Source organism: Apodemus sylvaticus, chromosome 6 (genome assembly GCF_947179515.1).
Source record: "Apodemus sylvaticus chromosome 6, mApoSyl1.1, whole genome shotgun sequence".
NCBI classification, from domain to species: domain Eukaryota; kingdom Metazoa; phylum Chordata; class Mammalia; order Rodentia; family Muridae; genus Apodemus; species Apodemus sylvaticus.
This window is the reverse complement of record NC_067477.1, coordinates 113,527,490-113,547,393: the sequence shown is the minus strand read 5'-3', so window position 1 is coordinate 113,547,393 and position 19,904 is coordinate 113,527,490. Positions and strand designations below refer to the sequence as shown.

At 43.6% G+C, this 19,904-nt stretch overlaps 1 protein-coding gene across 2 annotated transcripts in view; it reads right to left on the bottom strand.

Moving 5' to 3' along the window:
- Nucleotides 1–568: 568 nt before the first annotated feature.
- LOC127687493 (fibroblast growth factor 2-like) overlaps nt 569–19,904 on the bottom strand; it is a 46,683-nt gene continuing 27,347 nt past the window's right edge. For both annotated transcript variants that reach the window (XR_007978395.1, XM_052186172.1), the window contains 2 exons: nt 4,247–4,377; nt 569–1,898 (listed from right to left, as the gene is read on the bottom strand). The gene's annotated coding sequence lies outside the window, so the exon portion shown is untranslated. The remainder of the gene's footprint in view (nt 1,899–4,246; nt 4,378–19,904) is intronic.

Genomic DNA, 19,904 nt, shown 5'->3' with positions numbered 1-19,904 from the left:
ACAGCCCGGGTGAAGTAGTGATCCCGGGGACGCAAGGGTTACCGCAGAAGGGGCGGGGTTTCGTGGGGTGGGGGGCAGTGAGAACAGCTGTCTGCGGGCAGCTGGAGCTGGGATAATTGGTGTGCAGTGGAAATCTAGTAGAAATGGGGGTCTGCCAAAACAAGCAAGGGACCCCAAAGGAGAGTGGAGAGGACACAAGAGAGAATTACCCAAATCACTCCATGTTAATATATTAAAGAAATTGATGTTTCTGGACTTGACATATAATTTCAAAAGGAAAGAATAATTGCTTTATTCTTCAGAACTTAAAAAAAAAAAAAACTCCATAAAATGAGCTTTGAGAAGAAAATTTTATCCTGAGAGTCACTGGGAATGTGATTACTCTTCTAAAAGCATGTCAGACATAAAAGACGTGCTGGGAACCAACTACTGTCAGTTCTGGATGGAATGTCTAGCTTGAAAATGATTTATTCTCCATGTAAGGCTCTCTCTCTTCTGTAATATGTAAATTGGAGGTGGTTCGTACAACCCGGTGAGAGCTAGAGTAAGAAGCTTGGCTGAGAAGCAGTGACTTTTAAAAATAGTTTTATTGTTAATCTCAGTATTCATCAAGTCTCTGATGGCAGGAAATTTAGTTCAATCATTTTTCTAAGTCACTGCAGAGAATAAGTAATTATCAAAGGAAGGAAAGCCATTTCGGAATTGGCCTTCGCTCACACATTGTCATGAGACCAGGTATCCAACGTGTGTGCGATTTCTCCTGAGCACCTCTGGCAGGCGCTATCCACAGCTTAGTCCAAAAGTTCTTTCTACATCTTTCTTGATTAAAACAACAACAAACAAAACAATGTTAAATATGTAAATAAAGGCCTTAATTGCTCCAAAATGCAAACCACCACCTCCACTGCACGGTCTTGGTAAGCCACGGTGCTCCTCTTTCTCTCTGCCCCTAAAAAGGGACGTGTAATGAAGTTGTGTGTGAATTCTGCTGGAAGCCTCCATTTTTCTTTCTACTTAGGAAGACTCAGAAAGAAGAAAAAGCCCCTTTGCTCGCCCTCCTTCCTGCCTCTTGGCTCCCTGAAGCGCTGTTTTGAACATTGGCGCCATCTTGTGGCAACAACAAGAAAGGTATGAGAAGAGCCAGCCACCCCGAGCTTCTAGACGTCTGAAATGGCATATTATGGGTGGGGCCGAGCCATCTTTAGCTGCACATATTGTTACTTTCAACCCAAATAGTCCCGAGATGACATCTTCTCAATTTTTTTTATTTGAGGTAGACTTACTAAAAAAAAATCACAGTTAAAATTTGAGGTTATATACTTGCCTTGCAAAAGCTAAAACAAAGGATCAACTCATTCTTGAACAGGCATTTCTTTTAAGAGTTAGTTATTTTTCCTAATTCCACAAATGCATGTAATGCATTTTGACCTCATTGTTTTCTCTTGTTCCGTGCCCCCTTTCTTCTTTCCTAGGTCCCCTTTGAGCTTGATGTGTCCGTCTGTGTTTCAGCAGGGTTGCTTGAATGAGCATCGGTGAGGTGTTGTTTACCAGAGTACCAGCAATTTGCCCAGTGCCTACTCCAGAGAAAAAACCATCTCTCTTACGGCACCAACTTCAAGGATGGAGTGGTGGATGGAGTACGTCCCTCACCTACCCATGTTGGAACATTGGAGGTCTTTTGCAGGTGCCAATGCTGGAGTGTCAAATTTAGAAGACTGTTCTTTCCACTCCCTCGGCGGTGTCCCCTGAGCCAGCAGCGGAGGTGGTACTGTCTCACCTGGGGCTGAGAACTCAGCAGTCTCTGACTGTCAGCCCTTTGAGCAGTCGTGAGTCCCTGGAGTAACTGTCGCCCACTGCAAAAATAAGCTTCTCTGACCAAGGCTGACGGAAGCACTACTCTATGGACAAAACCATAAATATTTAAAAGGTAGATTGATGGGTACTGTAGGCCCGTTTAGTAAATTATCAGCCATAATTTCCTTGCTTAGGGCCTATGGTCTCTCCAACCAAGGTCTTTTTGATCAGTTTTATAATACTATGCCTGGAATGCCTCCAGAATATAAGCAGAAAGGGGCTGGTTACCCCCTAAACAGCCACGACATGATTACACCTCCAGGCACACCTTGCCTGGTGAGCTGTATCTTGCAGGCCCTACACCTGGTAAGAGTGCTTACGATTTTTCTTTCCCGGTCACCCAGATTTTGCATCCACAAGCACTTGGAAAGCTAGCCAGCTGGGAGGAAGCTGTCAGCTTAGTTCCGGCTTGGTTTCTCTCCATCCTAAGAGCGAGCTGTGTGCACTCTTAGCAGTAGGCAGGAGGGGGTTGCTTTCTAGTTCTCGTGGACAACCAAGAGTAGTATCGATACTACTGGGTTGTTTGGGGGCCAGAGGTCTCCTTGACCAACAACCCATCCCTGGCCTGGTATTTTCATCTAAAGCCCATGGCTTTCTGGGAGCAACATTACCCCCCCCCCCATGCCTGGCATCTCCATTGAAACACTTTTTACAGTAGTCTACAGAGCAGCGGGGGCCACGGGCTCCCTTATACAGTCTGAACTGTGTAACTGGCTCCCACCTCCCATTTCTCTCCCAGTCTCCTGCCTGCTCCTCAGCAGCTGTTTCCCCAACTATTCTGTTCATTTGAATTTGGTCTCAGGGCCTAAAAAAGAATAACAAGTTAAAGCCTTTTTATCATTTCCTTTGGAATGCTACTAAATAAGTTTATTAGGAAGATGGCACATCCTCGCAACTGACACCTGTCCTCCCGTCTCAACTATGACAATCAGTAAAATCCAAGGGGCTTGTGGTAAAAAAGAATTTTCACTAAAATGTAATCTAATTTTTAAAATTTATTTTTGACTCATCTATGAAATCACTGAAATAGTACTAAATGTCTGACACATTTAGTGCACTAAGTACTGTTTCAATCAGATTTGATGTACTTATCTCATTAAATACTTAGCTTTTCTTCCTGGTGAATACTTTTGTAAGTGCTTCAATGTGGAATGTGGAATGCATTGTTAGCTAATTATATGGGAAAGAACATTTAACTATCAGATGGAATTCAGACAGTCTGTGTGTATTCCTCCAACTTTCAAATTTAAAGGTTGAAACTTTGTATGTTCACAAATCTTAAAAATTGAAAAGCAATTTTTTTGATTAAGCAAAATTTTGGTTTTTGTTTTTCAAGACAAGGTTTCTCTGTGTAGCCCTGGCTGTCCTGTAACTTGATCTGTAAACCACTCTGGCCTCGAACACACAGATCCACCTGCCTCTTGAGTACTGGGCCTGCTCCACTACCGCAAGGCAGACAAAATTACTTTCATTACCATCCATCCTCCTAAAGTGCTCCACATTTCCCTTCTTTCCTTACTCCTCATCATGTTCTACTCCCGAATTCTATCTTCACCCTATCCTCGCCTCTGTGGGAGACTTCTTAGTTTACAGCTTTAGATTCAAGCTAAACCCAACACATTCACATTTTTCCAACTCTGAATCCTCCTTGGACTCTGCTCCAGAATGTGTTTCCAAACAGAAACATCTCCTTACTTCTACAATGTTCTAAGCACTAAGTGTGTGTGTGTGTGTGTGTGTGTGTGTGTGTGTGTGTGTGTGTGTGTGTGTCCTTTGCTTTGCAACCTAAGTATAATGATTACTTGTGAGAGTGGGGACTTTTAAAAATCCTGTAACCCAAGCTCCACTCCAGTGGATCAAGTGTGTGATATCTTTCAACCAAAGACCAAAGATTCACATTTTTCTTAGTGTGTTCTCTCATCAATTTTGTTTCATAATTATGGAAGAGGGGGGAAATGGATGCTACTTAGAACAGCAACATCTGTTTAGTATACAGTTACACTTGGATTTTATTTTTATTTCCTGTGGTGATGGGGGAGGGAGACCTACATGTACCCCCAGAGTATATGTGGAGACCCAGAGTTGGTTCTCTATCCACCACATGGGTACTGGGGTGTAGAGAGCCTTATTGGGGTGCCATGCCACCTGGCAGGAACTTGACTTTGACCAAGGTGAAGTTCCTCTCCCAGTCTTTGAGCAGGAACTCCGGAGTCAGCCATAATCCCCTCCACCTAGGGTGGAGCACTCAGACCAAGGTCAAGTTCAACAGATCTACAAATTCCTGAATGAAGCAGGTGACCTGCCCAGGCACCAGAGCACTGGAGCCAATGCCCAGTGAACAGCCAGACCAGTGCCCCAGAACACACCCTGGAATTTGGGGGAAGGGTCTTACCTGAAATCTTAAAATTCGGAGTCCTCCATTAAACCTTGAGACTTTGAGCAGCTGGTGTTGTCTTGGTCTCCATCTCTTTTCACTGCCTCCCATACATCTCCAGCCATTCTATGTAATTGTGGGCAGTTACCCTGGGGATGGAACTCAGGTTGTCAGATTTACCTTTATCTACTGAGCTGCCTCAATGGATCCTAAATCTGGATTTTAAAATGAGAAATGTGTGCAGCACACACATGCCCCACCCCACCTCATACCACAGTAAAAGGGTTGGCATGTTTATTAAAAGGTTACCAAGGAAGGTAGAGCTTCTCAAGGGGAGGGGTATTCAAAGGAAAAGAATGATAAATTCTATTCTAGCTGTTTTAAAAATCAATAACATACTTATCAAGACCCCATCTAGAAAGGAAAAGCAAGTTAGAAAGTAGAAATCATAATTATAAATCAAATATTACTGTATCTAGAATGCAATTTTAAAAACATATTACCAGCCAGGCATGGTGAAGCACACATTTAATTCCAGAACTCAAGAGGCGGAAGCCTGGTCTACACAATGAGTTCCAGGCTAGTCAACAGCTACCTAGAGACCCTGTCTCAAAAACAAACAAACAAACACGCCCCAAAACACCAAAACACAGAAACAGACCTTCAGCCCTCTTACCAATAAACAAAAAGTATGGATACTCATGAATTATAACTCCCTTTCAGAGGGTCTGAAAGAATAGAAAGTACAGCCTAACTCCAGACTTCTAAGGAGCCCCAAACACTTCATATTCCAGCGCCTGTTCTTTGTTAGAAACTAGGTAAAAGGTCACAGTCCAGAGCCCGTCCTTTAAGAGCTAGGCAGAAAGGCCTTGAATAGGTGATCCTGGCCCTGTAAGGTAACTGGAAATGGGCTAAACTTATCTTGCTTCTGTAAACTGCTTACGCCATTACTCCTATCTAGGAGTTCACGCAGCTATAGACATCCAAGAAAATAGGAAACTAATTGGTCCACTGAGCGAGGGCTCCAATAATTTAAACTGATTAGCCTAAAAACTATGGAGTGGTACAAATAGATTGGCTGGAACTTCGAGAGCTAAGGAATCATGCTAAGGAATGATTGGTTTGTGATTCGTGGGCTTTGTTGTAAACTTATAAAAGCTGTCACAATTCGGCACTCGGGGTCCACAGTCCTCTACCCCTGTGCGGTGTACGGCTGTGGAACCCAGAATTCTGGAATAAAGAAATCCTCATGTTATTGCATCGAGACCGTTTCTCTCGAGTGATTTGGGTGTTGCGCTGGGGTGCCCTCGGTTTTTGGGAGCCTTACAGGCCATTTTCAAAACCTCATTAGCATTAAAGAACATGTCAGCCACCTGAGACCTTTCTTTAGTCCTGCTTGAGTTGGCTTCTCTTCTATCCTGGCTTGATGAAGTTACTAACAAAGAACATGAAGTGTAATTGTTGTCCCTGAGGCTTACTGCCTCCGTCTGCTAACCTAGTCTTAGTACTGGAAGCTTCTGGCCTCCGTACAATCTTATCTAGGCCTAGAATGTAGTCAGCCTCAGAGACTTACTGCTGAAAAAACTCACCCTTTCTAGTTCTTTATGATCTCTGGCTGGCTGGTTTAACTCAGAACTTGAATTCTGGCTGAAATGTCTCTCCAGACTGACTGATTCAATCTGGCTTCTCTCTTGGCCTCTCCTGTATTGCTCTGCTTGTCCTCAAACTAACTCTAGCAATCCCTTCTGATCTTCTGGTTCCTTCTCATTCTCTGGCTTGTTCTGCCTTCACCCGTGTCTAGCTTATTCTCTCTTCAACCAGTCTCTGTAAAACTGTCCCAGTAAAATGACTTCTCTTCTTTTTTCTTTCTCTGCATTGCTTTCTTAAGTAGCTTCCCCTTGCCTCTCTCTTCTTGAGACAGTTGGGCAGATCCTATTTTGTCAAGTCTTTCTCTGGTTTGTTACCTTGTCTGTCACTCAGTTGGACATCATTTTCAAACATGGCTGCTTCCTTCTTAAACTACCTTCATTGTTTGGGATTAAGGATGTGTACTAAGGGTCTGTCTGTATTCCAGTCAGAGGGATTGAAGGTGTGTGCTAAGGGCTAAACTACACTACAACTAGAAACAGGTTTTTTTTTTTTCCCAGCAAATCTCAGGTTTTGTTTTGTTTGTTTTTTCCTTGCTTAAAGTGTTTCAATCGTAGCCGGGCAATGGTGGCATACACTTTTAGCCCCAGAACTTGGAATGCAGAGGCAGGCGGATTTCTGAGTTCGGCCAGCCTTGTCTACATAGTAAGTTCCAGGACAGCCAGGGCTATACAGAGGAAACATGTGTCAAAAAATAAAAAATTGTTTGTGTGTTTCATTACTTTTTCCTATATTCTGACAGTTGGATTTTTAATTATTTGTAAAAATAACTTGGGAAGTCTACAATGATAGTCTCTGTAATGAGAGTTTTGGTTTCTTTAAAAAAAAAAACCAGTTATGCCAGGCAGTGGTGGTGCACGCCTATAATCCCAGCACTCTGGGAGGCAGAGGCAGGTAGATTTCTGAGTTCGAGGCCAGCCTGGTCTACAGAGTGAGTTTGAAAGGATAGAAAATAATACAGCCTAACTCTAATGACCCCAAGAAGTCACAAGTTTAAAATGCTATCTCGCTTTGTTAGAAACTACGTAAAAGGTCACATTCCAGAGCCCGCCCTTTGTTTAGAGCTAGCAGAAAGGCCTTGAATAGGTGATCCTGGCCCCATAGGGTAACTGGAAATGGGCTAAACTTATCTTGCTTCTGTAAACTTACGCCATTACCCCTAAGCAGGAGTTCACGCAGCTGTAGACATTATAGGAAACTAATTGGTCCACTGAGCGCGGGTTCCGATAATTTAAACTGATTGGCCTAAAAACTATGGAGTGGCACAAATGAATTGGCTCGCATTTTGCAGGCTCTCCATGCTAAGAAATGATTGGTTTGTGATTCGAGGGCTTTGTCGTACGTAAGCTTATAAAAGCTGTCACAATTCGGCCCTCGTGGTCCTCAGTTCTCTACCCCTGCATGGTGTACGGCTGTGGAACCCATAATTCTGGAATAAAGAAACCCTCATGTTATTGCATCGAGACCATTTCTTGAGAGTGATTTGGGTGTCGCCTTCCGGGGTGTGGGGTGCTGAAGCACCCTTGGTTTTTGGGGGTCTTACAAGTTCCAGGACAGCCAGAGCTATACAGAGAAACCCTGTCTCGGAAAAAAAAAGCCCAAATCCGAAAAACCAAAAAAAAAAAAAAAAAAAAAAAACAGTTATGTGAGTATGTTTTTGTTTTAATCCCAGGTGTGGGATAAGAGGCGGCTTCACAGCAGTTCACCTGCAGTGCACCAGCGGGGCTGAGATCACTGCCAGCTGCAGACAGCTTAGTTCTGGGGACTCTGGAGAGGGTACAAATGGGAGAGCCCTAAGGGGGCCTGTGGCCGTGGCTGACCCTGCCGCCGCCGCTGCTCCCCTGCTGCACTTGTTGCTGCTGGACTGCTGGACACTCTGATGGCTAAGACTGCATTTGCCCACAAGGAACCCAATGCCCCTCATCAGCAGGAAATAGCTTAGAGAGGTCTCTGTCCCCTTTTCCCTCAAACTTTTTTTTCTCCCCTGTCTAGTGTTGGGGGCTTGAAAGGGATTAAGTGGAATAAGGGTTGGAAGGGAGGTCAAGGTTAAGAATCCAATACAATAGTAAAAACAAAACCAACCAAACAACCAAAAAAAAAAAAAAAACCCAAAACAAAACAAACAAAACTCCACCACCATCACCAACATTGGTTACCAATGAGTCCTGTTTTCCAAAGACAGTTTTCCTTCTTGGGGACACTAACTACAATCTGCTGCATGTCTGGTCTGTTCAGTGTGCCCTTGTTTCCTATGCATGCCTCCTTAATCCCACTCAAGGTGCATAGTAATTTACCCAGGCTGGCATGGGCTCTGCATGCCAAAGCACTGATCAGGATGACTGAGTGTCTCAAGACAAAAATGGTACCAGTCCATGCCGATGGCCACAGGGTACCAACCATTCGGTGCTGACTGCCACAGACATGCACCTACCCCAGGATCTCAGATGGGGAGTCCTCACACTGTGCACTCTAATTCCTGAAGGACAGCGTCACATCCCTTGTCCAGTTCTGTCTTCAACGGGAACATTTCTCTTAAGTACTTATGCCATCCCTGGAAATGGAAGTCTGATTTCCACTTTCTCTTTTCCTCCTCTGATCCATCCTCTAACCCTTACACACTAACCCTTACACACTAAAGACACACGGATGAAAGAAGTGTATGTTGAGTTTTGGTGTGGATTTCTATAGATTTTGTTGTTGTAGTAGTATATTTTAGAGCAAATAACTTAACTTTTTGTTTACAATTCTGTGGAACAAATTAAAATTAAATTCCTTGCCTTTAGGAAAATTAAGAGAGGATTAACTAAAGGAAATTAATGGAAGATAGAAGATAAACCACGTGGTCCTGGAAAAAAATCAGTGTGGTATCCTCTATACTGATTTAGTCTGTGTGATAAAGAAAATGGATTTATACCTTTAAAACTAGACAAAAATAGTTTTGGTCTCTCAGCCATTCAGACTATTTTGTCGTAATAATCATAGCTGACATGTTTTTCTTTGGACTCTTTTCTCATTAATGATAGGGAAAAAGAGAATTCCTTTGCTGTAAAAAAAAATCAACAAGAGATATTTTACTCATAGAAATGTTAACCTTCCCAATCTGTAAGTGTCAAAGGTCACAGGCATGGTGGCTGTAATGGATGCTGCTCTCAAATACTAGCTGGGTTAGACCAGGGTGTAAGTAACCCCCAGACTCACTCAAAGCTAGCTGCAGGCCCCCTGTATCGTCTTCCAGACACATCTCTTCTGAGCCAGCGACCTCCATCGCCTCCGACAGCCTCCATATGTGGTTGCCATGGCAGGGGAAAGCGAGGCTTCAAGGAGCTAACACGTGCTTTGTCCCAGAAGTGACAAATGTCGCTTCCCCTGCTGGCTCATGTGTCATAACTGCTCACACAGACCCCTAACAGCTAGGGAGCTGGGAAATGTGCAGGAGTGCATGGATATTCAACGACTAATAAATTATAATAAATTATTTTGCTTCAGATGTAATTGAACTTACAATGAACCCCTTAAAGTTCTTCCAACTAAAAGTTATTTCCAAAACAACATAACAACCTTGGTGTGCACTCCAATATCTGGAGAAGCAGACCCTATGCGTCTGCCTCCCACAGTGGCTAATTTTTAAAGAGGCTCTTAACTGCTTCAAACATAAAACACAGCATGGAGGTCCTTTTCTTCTTGGATAGCTGCCTTACATTCAAAGTGAAGGAACTGGGCTGAATGGTTTTAATACCACTTAAGAACCCTTGAAATTAACTACCCAAACTAGTTATTTTTTCTTTTAACTCAAAATATGCCCCTCCCTCAAATTTGGAGTTTTTAACCAAAACTGAAAATATGCGCTATAAATTCTAGCCCTTAAAGCAAACTGCTGAAGTCTGAGGAGCTGGCTCAGTGGGTAGAATCCTTGCTGGAAATTTGTGAGCTTCTGAGTTTAGATCCTCTGCGTGCAAATAAAAGTCTGAAGAGTCCACCTCCAGTAGACAAACAGGGGTTCAAAGTGGAGGGACAGGTTACTAACCCTCAGTCAAAATTCCTGACCCAGAATTGTTCCTGTCTAAAAGAACTGCAGGGATAAAAATGGAGAAGAAACTGAAGAAAAGGCAGTCCAGTGACCAGACCAACTTGGGATCCTTCTCAAGGGGAGGCTCCAAGGCCTGACACCATTACTGATGCTGTGGTGTGCTTACAGATGGGAGCCTGGCATGGCTGTCCTCTGAGAGGCTGTACTGGCTGGTTTTGTGTGTCAACTTGACACAGGCTGGAGTTATCACAGAGAAAGGAGCTTTAGTTGGGGAAGTGCCTCCATGAGATCCAGTTGTGGGGCATTTTCTCAATTAGTGATCAAGTGGGGAGGGCCCCTTGTGGGTGGTACCACCTTTGCGCTGGTGCTCTTGGGTTCTATAAGAGAGCAGGCTGAGCAAGCCAGGGGAAGCAAGCCAGTAAGAAACATCCCTCCATGGCCTCTGCATCAGCTCCTGCGTCCTGACCTGCTTGAGTTCCAGTCCTGACTTCCTTTGGTGATCAACAGCAATGTGGAAGTGTAAGCTCAATAAACCCTTTCCTCCCCAACTTGTTTCTTGGTCATGATGTTTGTGCAGGAATAGAAACCCTGACTAAGACAGTGATAAACTGCAACATGGAAGTGTAAGCTGAATAAACCCTTTCCTCCTCAACTTGCTTCTTGGTCATGATGTTTGTGCAGGAATAGAAACCCTGACTAAGACAGAGGCCCTACCAGCAGATGACTGAGACAGACACAGAGACTTACACCCAAGCATTGGACTGAAGTTGGGGACTCCTATGGTTGAATTAGGGGAAGGACTGAAGAAGCCGAAGGGGAGGGTAGACCATAGAAAGACCAGCAATCTCAACTAACCTGGACCCCAGGGAGCTTCCAGAGACTGATCAACCAGCATGCATGGGCCAGTTCAAGACCCCTGGCACATATACAGCAGAGGTCTGCCTGGTGTGGCCTCAGTGGGAGAAGATGTGCTTAATCCTCCAGAGACTTGAGGCCCAGGGAAGGGGGAGGCCTGGGGAGATGAAGCACCCTCTTGGAGACATGGGAACGGAGGAATGGGATGAGGAACTGTGAGAGGGGAGGCGGGAACGACTGGAATGTAAATTAAAAAGTCCAGGCACAGTAGTACACACCTTGTGATCTTAGCACTAAGGAGGCATAAAACCCAGAACTTGCTGACCAGCGAGCATAGCCAAATCTCTGAGCTCCTGGTTCGGTGAGAGACCCTGTCTCAAAAAACAAAGTGGAGAAGAAACTAATACATGAAGTGTCAGCATCTTGCTTCCAGAGGTCTCTTTGTGCACGTGCGCACACACAAAACAATGCATGACATACAAAATTTAAAATTCTAATTTATTTTTTACTAAATATTAATATAAACAAAGTAAATATAATAAAAGGTAAATAATAAGATAAAAGGCAAATAAATGGGAGAACTATATCTATAGTTTTCTTCCTTCCTTCTTCCTTCCTTTTCTTTCTTCCTTCCTTTTCTTTCTTTCTTTCTTTCTTTCTTTCTTTCTTTCTTTCTTTCTTTCTTTCTTTTCTTTCTTTCCTTTTTTTCCTTCCTTCTCTCTCTCTCTCTCTATCTCTCTTTCTTTCTTTCAAGAAATATCTACTATGGACTGCAGAGATGGCTCAGCAGTTAAGAGTACAAAATCTGGCAGGGCCTTGGTAAGGACAGAATGACTTGGTTCCTGCCCCTTGGGACAGGGCAAGCAGACTTGGGCCTCTAAGAGTGTTGATGGGTGTTGTGGGCAGAAGGCTTGTTTGTATAGTAAAGAACGCATTTTACATTACTCCTTTAAGGGATGTCCTCCCTGTTAACGTTAATACTCCATGAAAAGCAGAAACTTTATGAGTCCTGGAGGTGGAGTGGTTAATGTCTCAGCATAATGGTAAATGCTGGGACCTTCAAGGACAGCCCTTACAGCTATGGAAAAGAATTCTAAAAACATGAGTTCAAAGATATATAATTTCTCAACTATGCAAAAAAATAAGGATGCAATATAAATTATATGAAGGGCTTCATGAATCTAAAGGAACAGAGGCAGCTACACTATGAGACAACTTCTTAGAAAGATACTAAGGAAGGAGATAAATAAACGTAGGGAGTGGTGATCGCAGGAGATCTCACTCAACTAAGATTGTTTTGTTTGTGCTGACAAAGGCAGACAGATTCCTGAGTTCAGGATCAGCCAGGGATAGAGCCAGGTTAGGCCCAGGATGGTAGAAATGGTAATTTCAGGACGTGGTTCCACGCACCTGCATCTGTGCTTAAAAGAGGTCTGAATTCTTTTGCAAAGTTAAAAGAAAATGTGTGCTTGCTAGTCTCCTAAGCATTAAGAGGCTGGGGTCATAGGATGCAGATTCACAGGATAATCAAAAGGAAACCTGGCATAAATGGCTGCATTGATATACAAAATAAAACACTGGGCTTATGATTTGCAGGAGATGAGCTATCGAGAGAAATTTTTAGAACAGCAAGAGAGAACTGCTTGGAGAACTGTCTTAAGGAGAACACAGAGATTGCTGTCTGGAGATTTCCAGAGAGGGTAGATCAGAGAGCAAGAAAGAACCGAGCGAAAGCAGGCTGGAAAGCTGCCTCTAGCCGAGCACTGGCCACCAGCTTGGACCCACAATTTGACTTCGAGTCCTTCATTCTCACTGCTCCCAGACACCCTTGCCTCAGCCTCAGAACCTCTCCACGCCAGGGCTGGTCCGTGTCATAAGAGCACTTACTGATCTTGCAGAGGCATGGGGTTGAGTTCTTGGCATCCACATTGATGATTCACAGTTATCTATAACCTCGTTTCCAGGGGATCCAAAACCTTCTTCCAACTTCCTGGAGTACCAACCACAAATGTGGTCAGATATATACATGCAGGCAACATACACATAAGGTAAATAAATCTAAATAGAAATTTGACAAGAAATAAGCAATATTCTAAATTTTGTTACCTTTGAATTCTTAGGGCTTAAGCATCTTACATATTTTTAGTTTTACATCCTTTATATTTCATTTGGAAGCCGGGCGGTGGTGGTGCACGCCTGCAATCCCCAGCACTCTAGGAGGCAGAGGCAGGCAGGTTTCTGAGTTCGAGGCCAGCCTGGTCTACAGAGTGAGTTCCAGGAGGGCTCATATAAAGAAACCCTGTCTCAAAAAAACCAAATCCAAAAAAAGGGGGGGGGGAAGGATATATTTCATTTGGATGAAATAATATAATAGATACTCCGTGACCTGCCTCTTCTTATTTCAACATTACATTCCTGAGATTTGCCGGTGCTGTTGTAGCTTCACTGTTACATAGTATTCCATTCTATAAATTATACTGTAATCTATCCTTTGACTACTGCTGGATACTGGTGCTGCTTCTAATATTCTGCTATTATAATTAGTCCCACTGTTACTGGAGACATAGCTTAGTGACAGAGTACTTTCTTAGCATTCTCAAAGGCCCTAGAGTCAATCCCCAGCACCATAAAAATAAAACAGCTCCACTGTGAATTAGCTTGTTCCTCTCTGATGCACACTTCTGAGAGTTTCTTAGGATGCTATCTTAGAAATGGGAATGTGTTGTTAAACACCATCTTCTGCTTGACTAGCTGATGCTGTCTTTCAAGTTGTCTCATTTCATATTCCCACTGGCAGAATATAAAGAGTTTTTATTTCTCCATATAAAATTGACAAAGTTCAATATTACTGATAGCTTGCTTAATGTAAAATTGTATCTCTTTTTCCCCCCACATTTTTGGGGAGACAGTCTTACTACGGCACCCAAGCTGGCCTAGAACTCACTACTCTTCCAAATAACTAGAATTACCGCACCTGTACCAGTTACAGTCATGCCTTAATGTAGCCTTCCTCTGTGGGTAAATGTAGCTAAGCAGTTCTCATTGCTGTGTTCCTTTCTTCTCTCAGGATGTGATAAGCATGGAAAGAGCAAAGGATTACTTTGTCTCAGTTTTGGAAGTTTCTGTCCTCTGCTGATTGGCCCTGTTGTTCTGGGCCTGTGCTAACACACAGCGATGCAAACTACAGAAGAGGCACCTTCACTCCATGGCAAAAAAGCAAAGGGAAGCAGATCTACAGCCCACGACACCCTTGGAAGGCAGGAGCCCAGCAATCCAAGGATAAATCCTTAAAGCCTGAGCCACTGGGGCACAGTCTCCGTCCACACCACAGCTCTGAGCTTCTGTCCTAGGCTTTGCTCTTTTTCTTCTGTTCTGATTCATAATTCTTTTCTTTTCTTTTTCTTTTTCTTTTTCTTTTTCTTTTTTTCTTTTTTTGTTTTTTGGTTTTTTGGATTTGGTTTTTTGGATTTGGTTTTTGTCGAGACAGGGTTTCTCTGTATAGCCCTGGCTGTCCTGGAACTCACTCTGTAGACCAGGCTGGCCTCCAACTCAGAAATCTGCCTGCCTCTGCCTCTCAGAGTGCTGGGATCACAGGCATGCGCCACCACCGCCCGGCCTGATTTCATAATTCTTATTTAAATTTTTACATTAATTTATTTAGTGTGTGTATGTGTGTCTGTGTGTCTGCGCGCATGTGTGTGTTGTACTGTAAGACTCTGAAGAGCCTTAACTTACTAGAGACCCCCTGAGTGAACCACGTGGAGGCAGGAATTGATGCAAAAAGCAAGAGGATTTTTATTTAATCCAGCATGCTGGGGTCGCCCTGCACATGGGGAGAGAATGACCACACGTAGCAGGCTGCGTAGGGAATGAGGTAGGTGGCCAATGGACTCTGGGCCTTTCCTAGCTGCAGGGACCTCCCTGTGGTCTGAGGACTATAATTTAGGCTCTCCCTCCTGGGAGGGGCAAGTGTTCCATGACCTTTCCAAAGGTCCCGAGTTAACCCTTTCAGTACCAGTGTGCATGAGTGGTGGTCAGAGGACAACCTGCAGGAACCATTTCTCTTCTTCCACTGTGTGGGTTCTGGGAATCACACTTTGGTGGTCAGCTTCCGGGGCAAGCACTTTGACCTACTGAACTATCCCACTGGCCCTAAAATACTACTTTAAATATACTGAACCTGTAAGTTTAAAGCAGGATATAAAAATGTATGCAAACAACAGGCATTGCCAGAGCTTCTGGCTTCTGGATTCCTATTCACCCTTGAGCCCCACTGTTCTGGGAAGACACCACAGTGTGACCCTGGCACGGCTTTGTGTTCACAGTGTGACACAAGAATCCCGGAGGAAGAAAGCTTCAGGTAAAAGAAAAGATCATGGATAGAAACAGGTGAGACTGATTAGAAAACAGCCTGCCAAGAGGAGTGCTCTTTATGCGTCCCTTTCCTGCCAGTTGGAGGGTAAAGGTCAAAGGTAAACAAATGAACAAAACAAACAAAACCAGAGGGTATCAAAATGCACATAACATTGACTCAATCCTGGTACAAATGTAATTTTATGAATATGGAAAACTGATTCTAAGACATATGGAAAGGGTGAAGCACCAAAATAACTGAACCAAGGAGATGGTTCATCAGTTAAAAGCACTGGCTACTCTTGAAAAGGACCAGGGTTTGGTTCCCCAGCAGCCTCATGGTGGCTTTTAACCATCTGTAGCTCCAGTTTTAGAAGACCTGATGCCCTCTAGTGGCCTCTATGAGCACTGCAGATATACATGCAAGCAAAACATTTATACACATACATTTTAAAAATTAAAAAGTCATCTTAATTACAAGACACCAGTGTCTAGATGTGGCCTCAAAGTTTCCTGGGCTTCAGGATGCAAGGGTTTTCAGCCTCTGGGGTATAGAGCCTCCGTTTGGAGACATGATGCAGCCCAGGCCTGCCTTTGCTCTGTCAGAGCGCTGAGGAAACCTTTGAAGTTATAAAGCTAGATGTTGCCCCACCCCATGTCGCTTCAGCAGTAGTGGCTGGATGTTTGACATAATGAGGCATGCTTCCTTCACATGCTTGATCTCAAGGTGGCATGGCTATTATAACAAGTGGTAGAGCCTCCTCACCCATGTTCTAACCACTCAAAATTCTAGTAATGAGGTTTTCAGAACTCTTATACTACCAGAGCTTTGGAGAAACTAGAAATGGAACCAATGAGCACTGTAGCCAGTGAGCCACAGCCAGAAGGCAAGGGGTTGGGAGGAAGGGGTCACTCTTCAAAGATACTCTCAGAGATTTTCTTGCTTCTTATTGGACAGTGAAGATTTTCTCACTTCTCATTGAACAGGCTTGTGACATTTCTGGACCTCAGGCTTAGATTCATCGTGCCTAGTGATTGCCTTTGAATGGAAATATTGCTTATTAGAAGGAAGAAAGAGACTCTAGAAGCAAAGAAACCTCCTGAATTCTAGAAAGCTGAAATGTACAAGATGCGCAAGGTCCGTCCCAAAGTCATGAGAGCAGTGTAGCAACTCCAATTTTCCATCAGCCCAGCTGCCTGCCAGAGACTTCCCAACCCAAGGAAGGCCAGCAGGAGCTCCAGGATGCTGCCTTCAGGGTAGTGACCCATGCTGGGACAGGCTTTGGTGATAGAGCTGTCTTTGAATCACCTGTGCCTCCTACAAGTAACCCCTTTCCTACACACTTGCAAGTAACACTAATACTTTGACTACAAATTGAACTTTGATGGAATTGTTACTTTGAAGTGTGGTACGTCGTGTTTTTTCCAGGAAAAGTCACACAACAGGCATGACCAAAGTTGAGCTGGTATCCTATAAGGATGTGCCAGGGGCTACTAGGAAAAGTTCCCGCACTCTTAAGAATTCCATGAGAGACTGGCAAGATGGCTCAGAGGGTCAAGACCCAAAGCCTGATGATGTGAATTCAACCTCCCAGAATCTACAAGACAGAAAAAGAGAACTGAGAACTGATCCCCACAATATCCCTTGATCTGTGCTTACACGCACATCACATCCCCCCCCACACACACACATGTAAATGGAGGGAGAGAGAGCAAGAGTTAGCCCCTCAGGAAGGGCAGGTTTCCCTTCTGGATACTGTGTAGAGTGACGAAGCCTAGCTGCAGCCGGGGATTGACTGAACACACAGAGGAAGACAACTGTAATAGACTAGTAAGGAGGAAAAAGAGCCAGAGTCCCTGAATTAAGTTAATCTCAAATCCTAATTTTTTTCTTTTATTTTTTTCTGGTTCTATACTAACACAATGTTGCTTAAGTCAGAGTTTTGTAGTTAATTTGAAGGAAAAATGTCTGAGATACTAATTCCTTGATGGCCTCCTTCAAATCTGTTATGCCAATTATGAGAATCGTTGGTAAAGACATGGTCATAGGGGTCCCAACAGTTTGGCCTGGTCACTCCATCCCTGCAGGGTTGAAAGCAGGATAGGGTTTATTTTCAGTGTAGATGTACCAGGGAGAATAAAGAGTCTAGTGACCTAAAATCTGCCTTTGAGGTGTAAGCACCAGCTTTGTGGCTATATTTAGGGAAAAGCCACAGTCAAGGGGATTTACATAGCTAGTAATCCTGGTGAGACTGCGGTTGGTTATTAGCTTGGGACTGCCAGTGCCACAGAAATCACTGCTGCTTGGGAGGCAGTTTCAATTTCTATCATATCTGTGATCCTAGAATTTAAGATAAACCAGGGGAAGAGAATAACTCAGAGAACAGGTCAGAGAGGGAGACACACCGAATCAGGGCAGTGGCTAGGTCTTCTTCATTTGTACCCCCAGCAGAATCTCCTCTGGGTTTGTTACATATGAAGAATACCCTCATTAGTATGGGTGTAGTATTTTATTTTAAAAGTATGATTTAACTGTGGGAGTTATTGGCTCAGATGTTATAATCTTATTCTTTTTTTCATTTATTTTCTTTTATTGAATATCATCTTCATTTACATTGCCAATGGTAAAACCTTTCCCGATATCCCCCCTCCCCTAAGACCCCAACCCCTCTCCCCCATGTCTCCATGCATATGCCTTTCCACCCAACACATTCCCCCCCCCCCCCCCCCCGTTTCCCTTTGTTCGGGACTCTGTTGAGCCTTTACCTGACCAAGGACCATTCCTCCTACTGATGCCCAACAAGGCCTTCATCTGCCACATTTTTGGCTGGAACCATGTATGGGATGGAGTGACCAGGCCAAACTGTTGGGACCCCTATGACCATGTCTTTACCAAGGATTCTCATAATTGGCATAACAGATTTGAAGGAGGCCATCAAGGAATTAGTATCTCAGACATTTTTCCTTGGTTGATGGTTCAGTCCCTGGGAGTCTTGGGGTGTCTGGGTGGCCGAAATCATTGTTCTTCCCATGGGTCTGTAAACCCCTTCAGCTCCTCTGGACCATCCTCCAGTTTCTCCACTGGGGACCCCATGCCCAGTCCAATAGTTGGTTGCTAGCATCTGCCTCTGTATTTGTAAGGCTCTGGCAGGGCCCCTCCAGAGACAACCATGGCATACTCCTTTTGGTATACACTTCTTGTCGTCCATAGTAGTGTCAGGGTTTGTTGACTGTTTATAGGATGAATCCCCAGGTAGGGCAATCTCTGGGTGGCCTTTTCTTCAGTCTCTGCTCCACACATTGTCTCCCTTATTGCTCCTGTGACTGCTTCCCTTTCTTAGAGGAACCAAAGCACCCTTACTTAAGTCCTCCTTCTTCTTGAGCTTGGTGAATTATAACTTGTTTATTTTGAGCTTTTGGGCTAACATCAGCTTATTAGTGAGTGCATACCATGTGCATTCTTTTGTGATTGGGTTGCCTCGCTCAGGATGACACTTTCTAGCTCCATCCATTTGCCTGTGAATTTCATTAATTCATTGTTTTTAATAGCTGAATAGTACTCCATTGTGTATATATACCATAGTTACTGTATCCATTCCTCTGTTGAAGGACATCTGGTTTCTTTCCAGCTTCTGGCTATTATAAATAAGGCAGCTATGAACATAGTGGAGCATGTGTCCTTATTACATGTAGGAGCACCTTCTGGGTATATGCCTAGGAGTGGTATAGCTGGGTCTGCTGGTAGTACTATGTCTAATTTTCTGAGGAATCGCCAAACTGATTTCCAGAGTGGTTTTACCAGCTTGCAATCCCACCAACAATGGAGAAGTGTTCCTTTTCCCCACATCCTCTCCAGCAACTGCTGTCCCCTGAGGTTTTCATCTTAGCCATTCTGACTGGTGTAAGGTGGAATCTCAGTGTTGTTTTGATTTGCATTTCCCTGATAACTAAAGATGCTGAACATTTCTTTAGATGCTTTAGAGCCATTTGAGTTTTCTCAGTTGAGAATTCCCTGTTTAGCTCTGTACCCCATTTTTAAAAGGGTTATTTGACTCTCTGGACACTAACTTCTTGAGTTCTTTGTATACATTGGATATTAGCCCTCTATTGGATGTAGGGTTAGTAAAGATCTTTTCCCAATTTGTTGGTTGCTGTTTTGTCCTATTGACTGTGTCCTTTGCCTGACAGAAGCTTTGCAGTTTTATGAGGTCTCATTTGTCGATTCTTGTTTTTAGAGCATAAGCCATTGGTGTTCTGTTCAGGAACTTTCCCCCTGTGCCCACAAGTTCAAGATTCATCCCCATTTTTTCCTCTATAAGCTTCAGTGTGTCTGGTTTTATGTGTAGATCCTTGATCCACTTGAACTTGAGCTTTGTACAAGGAGATAAGAATGGATCGATTTGCATTTTTCTGCATGCAGATCTCCAGTTGATCCAGCACAATTTGTTAAAAATGCTATCTTTTTTCCACTGGATGTTTTTAGCTCCTTTGTCAAATATCAAGTGACAGTACGTGTGTGGGTTCATTTCTGGGTCTTCAATTCTATTCCATTGATCTTCCTGTCTGCCTGCATAGCAATACCAAACAGTTTTTTATCACTACTGCTCTGTAGTAGAGCTTGAGGTCAGGGATGGTGATTCCCCCAGAAGATCTTTTGTTGTGGAGACGAGTTTTAGCTATCCAGGGTTTTTTGTTATTCCAGATGAATTTGAGAATTGCTCTTTCTCTATCTATGAAGAATTGATTTGGGATTTTGATGGGGATTGCATTGAATCTGTAGATTGCTTTCAGCAA